General features: G+C 45.5%; 1 long non-coding RNA gene across 2 annotated transcripts in view; it reads left to right on the forward strand.

Annotated features, from left to right (window-relative positions):
- Positions 1-17663, forward strand: part of LOC113597719 (uncharacterized) — a 55468-nt gene that overhangs the window by 20457 nt on the left and 17348 nt on the right. Inside the window, exons 3-4 of one of the 2 annotated variants that reach the window (XR_008290067.1) lie at positions 11476-11676; positions 13369-13521. This is a non-coding gene — a long non-coding RNA (uncharacterized LOC113597719). The remainder of the gene's footprint in view (positions 1-11475; positions 11677-13368; positions 13522-17663) is intronic. The other variant, XR_003418497.2, reaches the window with a different exon arrangement.

Consider the following 17663-nt stretch of genomic DNA (forward strand, 5'->3'; position numbering starts at 1 on the left):
ACTGAGTGGGAATAGAGTTTTAAAAGGAATTTAGTGTTGGAATCATTCTCTGATCGCCGTATAGCCTTCTTCCCATTGTACACATGTCTCTTTTTCTGGCCACGTTGCAGAAAGGTCTAATGTTCTGCCCACTTCTCAGTTGTAGGCAGCAAGGATGAGGTGACTTTGGTAGTGGCTTTTCCTAACCAGGAAGAGTTAAAAGTGGGTGGTGAAAAAGTCACCCAGAGCTGTATCTGGTGAAAGGACAGCTTTCAAAGAGCAACAGAACAATTCAACCCTTAAGCAGAGACCTTATTTATATGCCACATTTCGGCTGGGGAGAGATTTTATGACCAAATCTTGGAGCCTTAAAGATGAAGTCTATAATATAAACACACTAGCAGCATTAACTCTCACAGCGCAAGGTGGGCTTGGCTCACAAGCCCCATGTGTTATTTTGGTTCCCTCTGGCATGGGAGACATTTCAATAGTCAGTGTCACGCTTGCATTTCTATGCTTTTCATCTGTGAACTTTCAGACGTGGCCCAGAACTACATGCAAAATTAAACCGTAAACCCCCATGTGTATTTTAACCCACAGACTAGATTCAGGCTTTGGGTTCCAGAATGGACTTTTGTCACTTCCTTCCCGCTGACAAAATGGAGTTTGGCATACAGGCTGGGCAAGCCGAGGCTTCCTTCCGATTTGTTCTGGCTATTCTTTCCAGCAAGAAGTAAGCGACTGGGAACTATCCTTTTTCTTCCCACTTGCCGGCGAGGTTGGCTTGGTTACATTACAGTAAGGTCACGGGTAGAGGAAGCAACAAAACCTCTCAGTTACCTGCTTTCTAGAAGTCCTGCTTCTGAGCCCTCGTATATACTGTTCCCTCTCTTTGCAGTGCTCTTCCGTCTTTCTACTTCAAGCTTTGCCCCTGCCCTTGAGAGGTCAGTTTTTATTCATCCTTCAGAATTAGCTCAAAACTAACTTCCGGGAGGAAGCCCTAAATTAGATCAAGTCCCCTCTTCCCCTCTCTCCTGGCATCCTGGACTTTTCTTGCATAGCATTTATGACAGATGTAATTAAACAGTTAATGCGGTAGTCACATGTCGCATGATGTCTTTTCTACTGCACTGTAAAGGCTGCAAGGGCAGAGGGATGTCTCACTGAACACAGATGCTCATCCCCGGTACCCAGCACCGTGCCTGGCATATACTAGGGGTTCAACAAACGTTGGTTGAATAAAGTAAAGAATGCGTGAAGACAAATGCGGATGCAGAAGAATGGTATTAATCATATTATCTACATTTATGGAGCACTTCGTGTACATGATGCTAGGCTTTGGGCTAAATGCGTTGCGCGATGATGTGCTATTTAATTCTTACCATAACTCTGAGGTAAATACTATTCTCATCCCCCATTTAACAGATAAGGAAACTGAGGCGTTAGAGAGTTTAAGGAAGTTGCTCAAGGCTACATAGGTGGTAACATTTTTGAAGCCTGTACTAGCTTCTCTCGTATCCCTTTTCGCTCCCTTCCCCCTCCTCTGTCCACTTTATATCCACACTCACCCTTTCTCAGCGGAGAACATCCCTGATGTCGATGATGGAAAGAAGTTCCTTTGTCCCGGACATTCTCTGAGGACATTGCTCCTGGGGGACGAGCTGCTTCTGGAGCACATATTTGATGGGGTGGCCAAGGGCAGGTCAAGTTGCCTGATTCACGACATCAGTATCTCTCTCTGGCAGTCTGCGGGTGTTTGGATGATACGCTGAGGCAGGTTCAAGAGCACCGTTCTGCTCATTCTAATGTATATGATAATACTGTACTTTAGTTATAGGGTACTTTTTTTTTTCTTTTTATCCAAGGGTCTAAAAGTTCTTTTTCAACAGATCAGTTTCGAACAACACGACGCGGTTTTAAACGCGGACTCATAATGCTATTGGAGACCCAACATTTGAGAAGCTAACGGCCACTATTTAATATTTTTCAAATCTGACTCATGGCTCTCCCCTCCCTGATGCTAGCTAGTGCCATCATCCTGACTATCACGGTTTAGCGGTTTTAAAATACACGTTACTGCGGTAGCTTTCTCAGTGACATTTGGAAACACATTAAAAATATGCAGCTTGACTTTTCATCCCCTTCACACCCTCTGCATTTCCCTTTTGGAGAGCTCAGAGGGCGGCAGAGTGGGAAGAAAATCGGCCGAAAGAAAAGGAAAATAGCATTTACTCCCGTAGAAAAACAATGTGCAAACACAGATCTATTGTTCTCGCTTCAGGTTCCGGCTTCCGTGCCTGCCTTTTTGCGTCTTGCATTTTATTTGTGTTTAATCGTGCTTTTGCCAGCTTCGGGTGTCCTTTTGCTTAACCTCTCCTCCTGCCTGTCTTGCTGGCCCTACTGTTCCGTTGGCTGCTGCAGCTCTGCTCATTTTCATGCTGTTCTTGAGGATCCTTGCTTTTCGTTCGCCCCGTTCATTCACTTTGTCTGCGTCCCTTTCCTAATTCTCCACTCCCTCGTAGTTTCTCAGATCTCAGACAGGTCTTGCTTCCAACTCCAAGAATATATTGATTCTAAACCTTGACCCTTTTCGTTAAGTAATGTTATTTCTTTAATTAATCCCTCTGCATTTTATTCTTAAGAATCTATCTACCATTTTCTCTAATTGAATTTCCAGCTCCCATATTTTCTTGTGAGGTTTCTTTCTGGCAGAGCATTTACTTCGTTTCTTTTTTCCTTCATTACTGAATTTAATTGGAGAGGCTTGTTTTTTTTTTTGTTTTTTTTTTCTGTCTGTCTCTGCTTTTGGTCTTCCGATGTACGTGGACTCAACAACGGGAAGCAGTGAGTGAGCGGGGCACGTCGAAGGAGCACTGGATTTGGAGTCCGAAGGTCTGCGCTCCTGTCTCAACTCTGCCACTTAACCATCAGAAGCTCATCTGTACAATGGAAATAATGGTCTTACCGGCCCTGTTGAGGGATCAAATGAGATAAAATGATGCAGACAGATGGCAAATGTCTCCTCCTCCAGGGATTTTTAGGCCTTGTGGATGCATTCATTTCCTTTCAACGGCACCTCTTTTCCAGTTAGCGCAGGGCCAAACTAAAACAATGGCAAATGTGAACTTAAGCACTACAAGTTTAAAATCTTATCCAATTCTCTCAGAAGCTCTAATTAGCCTCTTGGTAAAAATATCCTGGTTACGGTGGCACAGAGGATGCTGACCGTATCTCCGTTTCTTGGCGGAAGCATGCATCCCAAGAAGGCTGTTAAACTAGAATTAAAAGAGATCTTAGGTTCCAGGATCCGGAAACTGTCGTTCTGGTTTCCCAAACAAAGATGGAATCTTATCTTCATCATTTCCTTAAGTCGGTTGTCCAAACTTGGCATAAATACATTTTATTTATGGGTACTTGCTCTTTCGGAAAGCAGCCCGTTTCACTGCCCGATATTTTGTGGAAAATGATCCATAGTGTTCATCCCCTGCTGCCGCTGACTTCCTTGAACTAGTCCAATTCTTCTTACTTGCGACAGCTCTTTGATGTTTCTGGGCAGTTTCTATGCTCTTCTTTTCTAGAGGCTACAGTCCCTGTCCCTTGGATGGTTTTTCGTATAACGTGGATTTTCATGTCCTTCGACATTCTAGATCGCTCCATTTGTCAATGGCCTCTACAAAACCGAGCCTCCAGAGCTGGATGCAATACTCTGGATGTGTTTCCACCATAGAGATCTGGACGTTATGCTATCGCCGAGGAGGCTCACTCGCCTTGGGAACATGGGTGCTTTTGTCGGTTTGAGAAAGCTGCATTACGGTCCATAAAATTCTCTCACAAGAGCCAATAAGCCAGTTTTTATGTGTATGTCAAGAACTTGCATAGAGAAATTTATTTTCGGTAGGACTGTAGAGGGCTCTGAGTTACACTATGGATAATGAATTTCTTCTTATTATGTAGAAACCCGAGGTGTCCATTCAGTATAATTGGAACTACTTTATGCAAAGGATAGAATGCTAGGTGTCGGGTTCTTATCTGTCATTATTCTTTAACCTTTATTGAGTTTTTACTCTGCACTCTGCATGTGAAGTATTTTACAGATACAACAGCCCTGCGAGGCAAGACAATTATTATTACTCCTATTTTATAGAGAAGGATACTGAGGCACAGAGAGATTTATTAATTTGTCCAGGGTCAGCCAGCAAGTAGATCCGAACCCAGGAAGTCTGACTCTGAACTCTATTCAGCCTATGCAGTGCATGATTGGAAAACATTACTTAGGGTGATTGGTTAGTTTGTATTAAAGGAAAAGATCTGAACAAGTCCTTACCCTCAGATTTCTCTCTCCCAAGTCTCCAAGGTCCGTTCCATGGAAAGTTGGTACCTTAAGATGACGTGAGGGGGGGAAAGGAGTTCCCACAGTGAAGGCCACATAGTTAGTTACCATTTTTAATGTAGCCCCTTGGACCATGCTACCCTAAAGGCCTGCTTCAAATAAAAGTGACAGGTTTCCGTGAGATACTATACGCGAGAACGCTTTGTAGATGCCGAACACGTGGTCCATGTATATGGCTTCTCAGATCGTTCATGGATTTTACATGCCTAAAAATGCCGCTTAAAACAGTTACTTCTCTGATCATTTACATGTCCTTTACGGAGTATTTTAAAACTTGCTGGATTTATGGTTATCAGTCGTTGCGACACACATAATTATAATGAATTAGGAAGTTTAAGATCCCAACGTGGAGGCTGTGTTCGAATAGGAACACTGGTAAGGGACAGGAAATGGGAAACATTTTAAATCCTATCATCGTCTTTTGTAATTCTCTGAAATTCCATTAAGTTCAACCGTCGATGCTCAAAGAAGCATGGACGAGAAATGTACGTTAGTTAGGTTGAGCCACTCCTGTATATACTTCAGTAGCAACCATAACAGCAACAATAAAGCTCTAAAGACACGTAGAAATTCTCTAAATTAACTCTGTGTTTTAATAGAACCACGAATATGACTACTCTAGATCCGTCTTTATTCTGTCATTACAGTCCAATTTGCGCTCTAGCTTCCTTTCATCCATTTTTGTTCCCCACACACTATGAATAATTCTTTTGGTTGTTCATACCATCCTCCTTCACACGATATCTTTACTGAATGATCATGGCCCACTTAGAAGCATCACTTCAGGAGACTAAACAAATTAAGTGCATTCAATCTCTTTGTGTAAATGACATTTTCAAAGACAAGTTGGGAAAAAAAATCAATCCATTCCATATAAGACACAATAAAAATGTCACAAAAACTGGGTGTAAAGTCAAACCAAGCAAGTTTGTACATTTTTATTATTATTATCTTTCCAAAATGAAAAGGGAAATCGAAAATACATGAACCTTAATTTTTGAGACCAGTCTGGGAAACTGTAATTACATTAGCAACATCCAACAGTGTTATCAACAGTGAGCAATTCCTCTCATCTCAACACAGCAGCCGACTCAGAAAATCACACCTTCCAGCTCATGGGATTTGTGACACTTAGTAATGCATGTGTAATTGGGTAAAAATAGTCATTACTGCAGTCTTGATTTTTGTTTGCTTCTGTATTTCTCTAAAGGAAGAAATACTCATGAGTCTCTTCCTGCTTCTTCAAAAAGGCTGTGGTCCGCTCCCCTTGCAAGGAGTATATAGCATGACCTTTTTCAATCCCAGTCATGCAAAGGCTGCCATATTCCTGACGGGACAGTTGTGCCAGCAGAAGCCCTGGAACCTCTTCTTCCCCCTACAAAGAAGCTGGAGGTGCTGGGAGATCCCAGTCATCTGTTGGCTAGATCTCTTTGCCCCCACTTAAGCCTCCTTTTTCTCCTGGATGCTATTTCCAGACCATATTCCTAAAATATGAATCATATCATGTTCCTCCTCTGTTCGGACACCTACCATGGCCTTTAATTGCTGAATGCTTAAAGTCTAAACTTCCCAGCATCCATCCAGAGAATAAATTTATTAGGAAATCCAGTGCCATCCTCTTGGTAATGTTCATTTTCCTCTTCTCTACATCTTGAACCTTCTGCCCTTGCCTTGCTTGGTACCAGTGTTCTACCTTCGTTGATTCTGCGTTCCCTCCCTGAACTGACTTTTCTTCTCTTCTGCTTGTTCACATCCCTGCCTTTCTTCCAGTTCCCATTCACCTTCCACACCATCCACAAAGCCTTTTCTCTTTATCTTCCTATCATTTGGTTGGGGATTTCCTGCAGGAAAGGAGCCAGGATATACAAAGGCAGAAGGGAATTAGGTATTGGAACATTTACCCCTCACCTTTCGTTCCATGTAGTCTAAATGTATAATTGCTACATGTCATTCCATTTTCAGCTCCACCTACATGTCCCATGGCATCTTGAACTTGGGAAGAGTCCCTACTTTGTCCCAACATCCCCATACCCCTCTTCGGTCCCCTCTTTCTAACAATGATGTTACCCTGTATCCAGATGCCCAGAGCTAGAAATCCAAACACTATCCTTCAAAATCCTTTCCTTTCCTTTCCTGCCCATCTGGTCACCAAGAACTACAATTTCTCATCTTCCATATCTCTCAACACCACTCTCTCCGCTCTTCTTAACTGGCTGAACTGCCAGATTTTCTCTGATCTCTCCTGGTTCTTTTCCAGTATCTTTTCTCTTTCCTTACCCTCTGCCTTATGCTTCTCCACTTTTACCCTAAACGTGGGAAGGTCGATGTGGCCCACACCACTCTCTCTATCTGCGATGTATTCCCCTGTTTCTGCTCTTCAACATCTCCTATTCAGTCTTCAAAATCCTGTTCAGGTATCATCGTGCCCGAGGAAGCTTCCAGGATACCCACCACTCCCAAGGCAAGATAACGTTCCGTTTCTCTGTGGGTCCGTAATTCGAACATAGCACTCACATACCGGTTTTTATGTTGGTCTCTCCAACTTAAATATGAACGTCTTGAGGGTAGAACGCCTACCACCTCGCACAGTACTTGACCATAATGAAGCCCTCATAAATAATTATTCAATGAATGAATAGCATATAGTTCTAGTATTCTCTCCTTGGCTTTTTAAGAATTATTCGTTGGTTTACATACATAAATATATCTTTCTAAGGTTATAAGGACCTCAATAATAAAAAACGCTGTGTATCTAAAACTGCACTGGAATCACCCCCCGCACGTGAACAACTATGATAGATACACTAGAGATCATGACTGAGAGTAAGAGGTCAAATATGTGAACTGATCAAGAGGCTATGTTTAAACTTTCATTCCCCCTTCCTGCTCAGCTTTTAATGGATACATCTTTGGCTTATTGAGTAGAAGTGTAATCATTTTTCAGGACATCACTTTCAGGTCTAGCCAAGGGCACCCATCAACAGAGCCCATCATCAGCTGCGGTTGACCAGGGCTCTAATTTGGCTGTTATCACTGAACTCTTTTGCAAGAAAGGTTGACTGAGCAGTGACCTTGTCTATTTCACAAGATATAGAGAGCTCTCCCTCTAAACTTCTCCCATAAGTTTCAAGACCTTTCATTTTTATGTCTAGGAGCTGTAGATGAGGTGTAAATAACCACCGAGGAAGTGGTGTGGTAGATAAATAATAGCGGATCAACAATCCCACAAGCCAGAATTCTGCTCTTGATGAAACTATTGACATAAAAAAATCTATTGCCACGGTGGTTTCAGTTTCGTAAAACTATGCCAAATTTAGAATGAAAAAGAAAGTATATGTAATTCAGTAACACACATAAATGCAAGAACCAAAATGCATAAGGAAAGTTCACATATTGCCAAACTATTCCGGTTTCATGTATTCCTTTGGACATCTGGTGGACCCGGGGCTTGATCATGCTGTATGATAATTCAAAACATGGCACTTCCCATGCATTTGCCACACTCCTGCTGTATTATATGGCATCATATGGCTCCTCTGTCCCAGCCAAATTGCTCCACAACTTGTTCCTGAAAATGCTTCGCATTCTGGCTCCTGCCTAGATACCCCCATCCCTCGTGTCACCCTTTTCTAAGTCATGCTCTTTCGAGATGTAGCTAAACCCGTAAAGAGTGTATAATGCTTCAAAGGCAAAAGGGATACTAATTTGGGAGAACTTAATTCTGCAGGCAGAAAAAAATCCCAACGTGGTTGCGTATGGGGTATATTCAATGCAGCCGGCGCATCGTCTTAGGAATAACCTCTCCTCCAAGAAATTACTCTGCCAAAATAGATCATTGCAGTGCCCTGCCCTTCACTAAGAGGCTTTAATATAATAACTAGTGACTGTTACCTGTTGAGTGACTTAAGACCAAACTTATCTAAGGAATGAAAAGCGAAGCAATAGTAATTCTGTTCTTACACTCTTGGTGTTTTCACGGTGCTTAACATACATTATTCCATCATAATGCTAGCACTGCTTCCCTAAGAAGAACAACTGGTGGGCTGTAGACCGAAACATCAATAATGCCGTCGTGGCTGGCAAGGACTTTTCCTGCTTCAAATCCTAAAGAGCACCAGATCATTCACTCATTCGGTCAAACATTTTCTGACGATCTCCTCTGTTCTAGGCAGTATTCTAAGCATCTAAAATAAAACCGTGGGCAAAACAGCTAAAAGTCCCTGCCTTCATGAATTTTATATTCTAGAAGGAGAAGACAGACAATGAACAGAACAAATAAGTAAGGTAAGAAAGTGATAGTTGTTACAGAGGGACATTAAACAGAAAGAGGGGCATAGGAAATAGAGAAGGGGAGTTCAAGGAAGGCTCACTAGACAAGTGATAGCGGCGCATGGGGTTGAAGGAGGTGAGGCAACAATTCAGGAAGGAGGAATAATACTGACGGTACATTGTTTGCAAAAGTGGCCACAAAAATTCCCATTCCTATAGCCACATCTTTGGGTAGGCCCTTCCACATTGATTCTAGGCTTAGCCACGTGTTCTTCTTTGACCTATGGGACAATATCAAATGTGATCCAATTGATCTCAGAAACTCTTGTGACCACCATATGTAAACAAACCTGGGCTACCCTGATGGATGATGAGAAACATATGGCTAAGAGGGTTAATATTGCCCCATTAACATCAAGCCACTCCTATTATACTATGGAAGCAGTCACAGATGATACGTAAACATAGAGGCATGGTTGTGCTCCAGCGTAACGTTATTTACAAAAAGAGGTGGTGGCAGGCCAGATTTGGCTGGCAGCCTATAGCCTGCCAAGTCCTCTCCTAGACGATCTCGTCTTAGCCAAGCTGGCCTAGGCAAAAACTGTCCAGTCAACCCAGAGAACCATGAGAGGCAACCATTGTTATTTTAAGCCATTATGTTTTGGATTGGTTTGTTACACAGCAAAAGCTAACTGCTACAGTGTTCCAGACAGAGAACACCAGATACAAAACCCTAACAAAGGAGTATGCTTGGGTCACCCTAGAAATTATAAAGGGAGCAATGTCACTGGAGCCAAGTGAGCAAGGTGGCGAGCAATAAAAAATAAGTGCAGAAGAAACAGAATAGAGGAATAGGACAGGCAGATTGTAAGGGCTGTGAGGGCCACCGTAGCAGAGGAGTGACGTGATTTGACTTATGTTTTTAATTTGTTTTAACGTTTATTCATTTTTGAGAGACAGGGAGAACAGAGCATGAGCAGGGGAGGGGCAGAGAGAGAGGGAGACACAGAATCCGAAACAGGCTCCGGGCTCTGAGCTGTCAGCACACAACCCAATGCGGGGCTCAGACTCATGGACCGCGAGATCATGACCTGAGCCGAAGTCGGACGCTCAACCGACTGAGCCACCCAGGCGCCCCTGATTTGACTTATGTTTTTAAAAGCTCAGTCTAGCTGCTGTGTTGAAAATAGACTGTAGAGTACAAGGGCAGAGGCAGGGAGGTCACTTAGCCTATTGCAGTCACCTGGGTGGGAGGTTTGGTAGGCTGGAGATGGGTAGTAACCCTAAAGGTTGCAAGAGGGATCCGAATTTGGGTATATTTTTCATGAGATGCACTAATAATTTGGATGTGGACTATAGGAGACAGAAGGCAATTAAAGATCACATCACGGCTTTTGTCCTAAAAAATTGGAAATTGCCATTAATTTGAGATGAAGAAAATTGTAGGTAGAGAAGTTCTGGGGCGAATATGTAGCACGTCAGATTTAAGATGCCTGTTAGGCGTTTGAGTAGGTATTTGTGTACCCGGGTCTAAAGTTCAAAAAAGAAGATTAGATTGGAGGTACAAATTTGGAATCATCAGCACAGAGAGGACATTTCATATGCATGAAAATGATGCTATTGCCAAAGGAGTGCATGTACACAGTGAAGAGAAAAGCCTTAGGAAGCGAGCCTTGGGACATTCCAATTCTAAGATATCAGGGAGATGATGAAGAGGAATTGTTCACTAAAGGAGCAGGTGACCGAGAAGGAGAGGCCAGAGAAGTATAAAGAAAACCAGGAGAGTGAAATAGCCTGAAGGTCAACTCAAGAAAGTGTTCAAGGAGGATGGGGGCTGAGAATTAACCCTTGGATTTATCGGTACAGAGGAAATTAGAGACTACGACAAAGTCCGTTTTGGTGGAGTTATGGACACGTAAGCCTGATAGGCATGGGTTTGGGAAGAGATTGTGAGTATGGAGAGCACTTTCAAGGAATTTAGCCATGAAGTAGAACAGAGAAACCAATCAGTAGCCAGAGGGTAATTAGAGGGATATTTTAGAGTAAGATAAAAGATATCATGGTTTTGTTCTGAAGAGAATGATCCAGTGAAGAGAGAGCAAGTGATGATGTAGAAAAGGGAGTGAGGGGGGCGCGTGGGTGGCTCAGTCAGTTAAGCGTCGACTTCGGCTCAGGTCATGATCTCGCGGTCCGTGAGTTCAAGCCCCGCGTCGGGCTCTGTGCCGACAGCACAGAGCCTGGAGCCTGTTTCCGATTCTGTGTCTCCCTCTCTCTCTGACCTTCCCCCGTTCATGCTCTGTCTCAAAAATAAACAAACGTTAAAAAAAAAAAAAAAAAGAAAAGAAAAGGGAGTGAGGCCGTCCTAGACCATGATGTCCATTAAAGCCACCAGATTACTGCATCAGCCTGAGTACCTCCAGATGAGACACAGAAGGAAAGTCTTCGAGTGGACAAGAAGAGATGGGCTCTAGGGGTTAACCTTAGATAGGGGCATGGAGAGTTCATCTGGTAGCAGGAAAGGCAGTAGAGTAAATGGGCCCACATGCTGGTGGGTGGGAGGTATGGTGGCAGATGGGAGTCTTCAGGTGTCCTTATACTTTGTATTTGTTCAGTGAAATGGGAAGCAAGGTTATCAGCCAAGAGTGAGGTTTGGGAGCATGTGTGAGTGGTTAGAGACTGGAGAGAGTAGTAGGTTGTTCCAGTAACAACTCCCAGCACATAAGACCCTTGACATTCCTCTCCTCCACTGATTCTGGGCTTGCCATGTGATTTTCTGTAGCTAACTGGACATTGGCAAATATGATACAAGCAGTGGCTTACAGAATGCCCCTCTCTAGGAACTGCCACCCCTACTTGAGGCTGCTCAGGCTAGCCTGCTGGGGACACGTGACCCATCCACTAGCAAGTGCCAACTGCCGTCTTAGACCAGCCAGCCGCGTTCAAGTCACTAGATGACCACAGCCACGTGAGTGACCCCAAACAAATGCAGCAGAGGAACCGCCCGACTGATCCCGACCCAACTGGTGACCCACACAATCGTGAGCAAATGAAATGATTACCGCCTTAAGACGCTATTTACTGGGATGGCTTGCTGTATAGCCAAGGTTAACAGATACAGAGGAGAATTATGGAAAAAGGTCCTGTCCTTTCTCCATAACTGGTGGAGTTGGTAGAATAGGGACATACAGTATGGATGGCTGGTGTTACTAAGGGACCACTTAAGAGTCCTACTCATTGAGTTTAAGGACTTTCAGTCAGTCTGGTTGGGCTTTTTTCTAGCCACATTCAGTTACATGGGTGCAGGTGTGGTCTAGGGGAGAAACGAATATAATCAGGGTAGGGATTTTTGCCAAGCAAGTACAACAATGCCAGAGGATCAGGTGGGGTGGACATGTCTACAAGGGAATCATGATCGTCATTTACCATGGGCTGCAACCTCAGAAAATACAGGACATCAAGGAGTTCAGATGAAGTGAAAAGGTCGTTGGACCAATTGATAGGATTTCCCAGAGGGGTTAAAGGATTTTTTTTTTTTTTTTTTTGGCATCAGGACACTAGGGAGAATGAACTAGAAAAAGAGGAAGTGGTGGTCAGAGAGTCTGGTACATGAATTAGAGATTATGAAAAGAGAGTAGTTATTGCGGATGACAAGGTTTATGATATGACCATAGCAATAAGTGGCCGAATAGATAGGACAAGATTGTGGGAGGAGAAACAGCAAGAAAGTAAGAGGCCAGGCTGTGGCAGGATCATCTATGTGGATATTGAAATCACCAGGAATTAGGCCAGCGCTAATACTGGGGAAGGTTGCCGTTGGCCAGGAGCTAAGATAGTCAAGAAACGTCGGGTGGGGGTCCCTAGGTAACTGTAACAAGAAAGGATCGTGTCGGGCCATTATGTGGTGGCATTCGATTCTAAGCTGGGGCATTTAAGGGCAGAGGGCCAAGAGGAAGAATGGCCTGGAAGTGTGAACAAGGAAAAAGGAGGACACCTGTCTTACTTTCAGGCCCAGCGGTACTGGGGGGGGGCGGGGGATGGCTATGACTCAGTGGGGCTGCACCAGAAGGAGTGTCCTTAGGGGCATTGCTGATTTCCCACGGAGTAAGAAGGTGAAGAAGACAGCATTCAGACAAGAGGTTGCGAATGTAGGAGAGTGTGCTAATAATGGCCCCTGAGTTCCAAACAGCTCAGGGGAAGGCTTTCAAGAGTTGGGGGAGGGTGAGAGAAGGGGACGGACAGGGGAAGTGGCCAGCCTCGTGGGGATTAGAGCGTGAAGGTGGAGACGTGTTTCGGGAAAGGGCTGGGCAGTCCGGTTCTCGCGGCGACAGACAGAAGCGGAGGTGAAGACCGCTTGGGGTTAGACCTTGCCAGGGCGAGGCGGACCGTCCTGGTAAGGCATCAGTTTTGGAGGCTGGGGAGTTTCCAGGGGACCCCTTTTCACATCTGCCCGGAGAGATGTGGAAGTCGGCCGACGGTGGTCACGTGTTGTTCGTTGGAGAGGCACACGGGTGAGTGCCCGCCGTCCCGCCTCCCCGTCGTTGCTGGATTCCATCTGGACACGCACGCGTTCCCTGGGAACGGCCCGGCGGGAGAAGGTGTGCCGGCATCTGGTAAACCTCGGGGGTGGCTGATAAAACTTCCTTCTTCCATGTGTCTGACACAAACAGCGAATGGCTTTTTAAGAGCGGCCCGACGGGCCCGAGTGGGGTGTGATGTTCTTTCTCTGGGAGCAAGGGTGCGGGGCCCGCCTTTCTTTGATGTTGCGCTGAGACGCTTGTGCCGGCACCACGGGAGGCTTGGATGCTCCCCCGGCACTTCTGACGTTCTGACGTCTGGACTTGGACTCTTCCGAAGCGGCAAATTGGAACCATAACGAAACTCTGGTGTGAAAGGCGAATGGACAGCAAGGCCTTATACAGAACTTTTTTTTTTTTTAACGTTTATTTATTTATTTTTGAGAGTGAGAGAGACAGAGCATGAGTGGGGGAGGAGCAGAGAGAGAGGGAGACACAGAATCCGAAGCAGCCTCCAGTCCCCGAGCCATCAGCCCAGAGCCCGACGCGGGGCTCGAACTCACGCACCGCGAGATCGTGACCTGAGCCGAAGTCGGTCGCTCAGCCGACTGAGCCACCCCGGCGCCCCTATACAGAACGTTTTGATGTCGCTCGCCTCATCAGAGAGAATACTCTCTCTGCCTCTTCAAACGCAAGATCATTAGGTTTCACGTTTTAATATTCATCCCAAGCGTCTGTCGCTGGGCACCCGCATTAGCCCAGGATTTCTCCAAGAAGGGATTTAGCAACCCCCTCCTGAAGCCCAGATCCAAATCTGTGGCTGCCTCGAATGGCCTTTTCGTTAAACCTAAAAACTTCATGCTTGGCCTTCAGCCGTCCCGAATGCTTCGTCTTTTATCAGCTCACCTTGAGTTGTATACTTCTTCCCTTCACACCAGGCGGACTGGACTCTCTCTCTGGCCTTCGTCCTCGTCAGTCAGGCCCAGATTCGGAAGACTGGTCTCACATCGTACACTCTCTTCTTGACATCTGTCAGGCCAGCTCTCCCCCGTCTCGCGAGGTTCCGCGTAAAGCTAACCGTCTCCCAGAGAATGATCCATATATGGCTTTTTAATCAACAGGGCACTCTTTTCCTTCATTTCTTTGTTCTCCATTTTCCATACACATTCACATACTTTGCAGAACAAGTGGAGGGAAAAAAGCAGACATTGTTTTGGTATTAAAGTTGCTTCGTTCAGTGTGGACCTATCATGTTTTCTTCTTTTAAGTTTATTTAGTTCCTTCGAGGGAGAGAGAGAGAGCTAGGGAGGGGCAGAGAGAGGGAGAGAGAGAGAATCCCAAGCAGGCGGAGCCCCATGTGGGGCTTGAACTCAGAACCATGATGTTATGACCTGAGCCCAAATCTAGAGTCGGACGCTTAACCTATGGAGTCACCCAGGCGCCCCTGGACCTGTTACGTTTTTATATGTGAAATCTTCTGGGACAGAGCGTGCCTTTCTGCCAACCGTAACACCATTATGAGGTGGGCTGTAATGATTATGATTGGGTTCTCCGTCTTCCTGACACCTTCAAGGTCCCCACTTCTCTTCCTAGCCTCTTGGGTAAGTGGGGCATTTTCTTTTTCTCGAACTCCCTTTCCCGGAAGGCCACGCTCCCTTTGCTCCCACGAACAGATCAGATAAATGTCTTCTTCCTGGTGTGCTGATGTCATGCTTGGAGCTCTGTTAGTCATATTGGAATGTGAGCCAAACAACACTGGAAGCAAGCTCTGTCCCAGAGAGCAACAGACAAATACATTTCATCAAATCAAATGTCTCAATTGTAAGGCACACCATTATTTTATGCACCATAAAGAAGGAAAGAAGACGCTATCACATTCGGACGCAATTTTTTTCCCCTCCATTAGATTTTCCTTAGGTTTTTCAAATTAAACTTATTAGAAGTTCTCTTGTACATTGACTTAGACACATACCTTTTTGTCATTGGATCACTCATGCGTACACACAAAAAGGAAACTATGTGAGGTGATGAAGGTGTCACCTACCCTTATTGTGGTGGTCATTTCACATTACATCCGCCTATCAAGTCGTCATGTCGTATGCCTTAAACTTATACAGTGCCATATGTCAATAACACCTCAATAAAGTTGGAGTAAAACATAAAATATTTTAGGGGCACCTGGGTGGCTCACTGGGTTAATCGGCTCACTTCAGCTCAGGTCATGATCTCACGGTTCTCAGGTTCGAGCCCCACGTCCGGCTCTGTAGTGACAGCACAAAGGCTGCGTGGGATTCTCTCTTTCCTTCTCTCTCTCTGCCCCTCCCCTGCTCTCTCTCTCTCTCTCTCTCTCAAAAATAAATAGACGTTGAAAAAACTTAAAAAATCATTTAAAAAAACCAAATCTGAACTCTTCTAAATTGCTTTTGTACTCTGCATCGTTGATGGCTCTTGCTGTCATCCCCTGTGCCATCGAGAGTGCAGCGTTTCTCAAAAGTCCTCTTTTGGAGGACAAAATGCCCCCAGGATTTTGTTCCTGGCCAATAATGCCACTCTGTCGAATCTTGATGTGCCTGCTGAGGCAATGACAGCTATGGCCAACAGCGATCGTAAGATGCATCCCGATGTCGAAGATGTGAAAAAATGTACTGCTTGGAATCAGTGAAATCATATCTGGAAGGAGCTCACATGGCAGCCCAAACTATTCTCCTCCATACTTGTTTCACATACAGGGGAGAAACCCTATCTTTTTAAAACTACTGCTTTTGTGAGCTTTGTTACTCATAACCGAACCCAATCCAAACTTATATAGGATTCTTTTTTTTAAAGCTTATTTATTTTGAGAGAGACAGAGGCAGTGCAAGTGGGAGGGGGAGGGGCAGAGAGGCAGAGAGAGAGGGAGAGAGAGAATCCTAAGCAGGCTCTGTGAGCGCAGAGCGGGGCTCGATGCGGGGCTCGAACCCATGGAGCCATGAGATCGTGACCTGAGCTGAAACCAAGAGTTGGACGCTTAACGGACTAAGCCACCCGGGCGCCTGCAAACTTACATACGATTCTTAAAAACAGGTTAGGCACTCTTTGCTTTCTCACCGTAACATACGCCACTCTTCGATCCTCCTTGACTAGTCAGTCGAGGCGTCATTTTTTCTTGGCCTTCTCGGTGTTCTAACACTTTGCTAACGACCCTCATTTTACCCTTCACCTCAGCCTTGCTGAAGCAGATTCTCCATCAATATCCCTCTGAATCTGAACTCAGGACTGCGAGCAAATGATGTGTAATAACAACGTTCATCATTTTAAAGGAGTCAGAAGCAATTAGCGGGTGCTTGGTCCTTCTTGTCACACGTTTCCGAGGGGGGAAAAAAACCTACTTTTTCCTTTTTCTGGAAAATGAAGTACAAGTTGTCAGTGACAACAGTCTATTAAGAAGTTTTCTTTTGTGATACAGGGAGGACTTTGAACGCGGTTAATTTGAATCCGTGTTTGAGCCTGAGATGAAGTTATCAGTTTTATCATCTTTCCCCCAGTCTGTCCTGGTGGGAGCATTGCCTGCGACCCCGGTACCCGTAGCAACAGCACTAATTTCCGACATCATTCCTTAAAGCAACAGACTGACAACGACAACGACCAACGGCTGACACGCGTCCAGCCGTGTGTCTCGGGGTGGTATTTTCCAGGCCTGGAAAAGACCGAGTCACGAGTCACTCAGACATCCTGAAGGTCAGGCGATCGGGGGGTTGGAAGGCTGTGAGGACGCAGGAAGGGGGTGCACCCGCCAGTGTGGTGTTTGAAGGGCGCTCACCCCTTCTGAGGGGCACGTGGCAGAGGAGGGCGGGAAAACGCGACAGCACCGGACGGGAGAAGAAGACCCTCGGAAACTTCAGTGGCCGTCGCGGGAATTCTCACATCGTTCTGCCACTGCCCCACGTGTTCAAAAGGCTGCTCGTGGACCCCAAAATGGAACCTAAAGGAGGGGATTTCGAAAATTCCTCTTGTCCCGCAGAACAAGAAGAAGGGCAACAATTGAGCTGCCACCGTGTCTAGACTTCCCTGCCCGGGATGCTTAAAGAAAAGCTGTGAAATGCTACAGCACGAGCAGTGACTTGTAATAGGCGCTGGAGTGTAATCACAATTCTCTTCGAGTCTCGAGGGCGAGGAGATCCTTCGTTCCCGGGTACAATAAGAAGATGTAGGTCTAAGCGGACTTCTCCGCATTATCTCGGGGAGTCCCTCTGAATCACAGCAAAGGGAAGGATGGGATAAAGGGGGCGCCCAGCGGCCAAGACAGAACCAGACTGCGGTCAGCTTTACATCCCAGGGAAGAGACCACAACAGGCCATGGTTCGGCACGTACAGTCGGGTACCCTGTGTGTGGCTAGGATTCAGGCTATCTCTGTGCAGCTGAGCTGGATGTGCAGGCTGAACCGGTATGTTTTGCAGCCTCGCCTTTAAAGCCTATTGTGCCCAGGGGCGCCTGCGTGGCTCAGTCGGTCAAGTGTCTGCGGCTCAGGTCA

The sequence above is a fragment of the Acinonyx jubatus genome, chromosome X, assembly GCF_027475565.1.
Source record: "Acinonyx jubatus isolate Ajub_Pintada_27869175 chromosome X, VMU_Ajub_asm_v1.0, whole genome shotgun sequence".
Taxonomy (NCBI): domain Eukaryota; kingdom Metazoa; phylum Chordata; class Mammalia; order Carnivora; family Felidae; genus Acinonyx; species Acinonyx jubatus.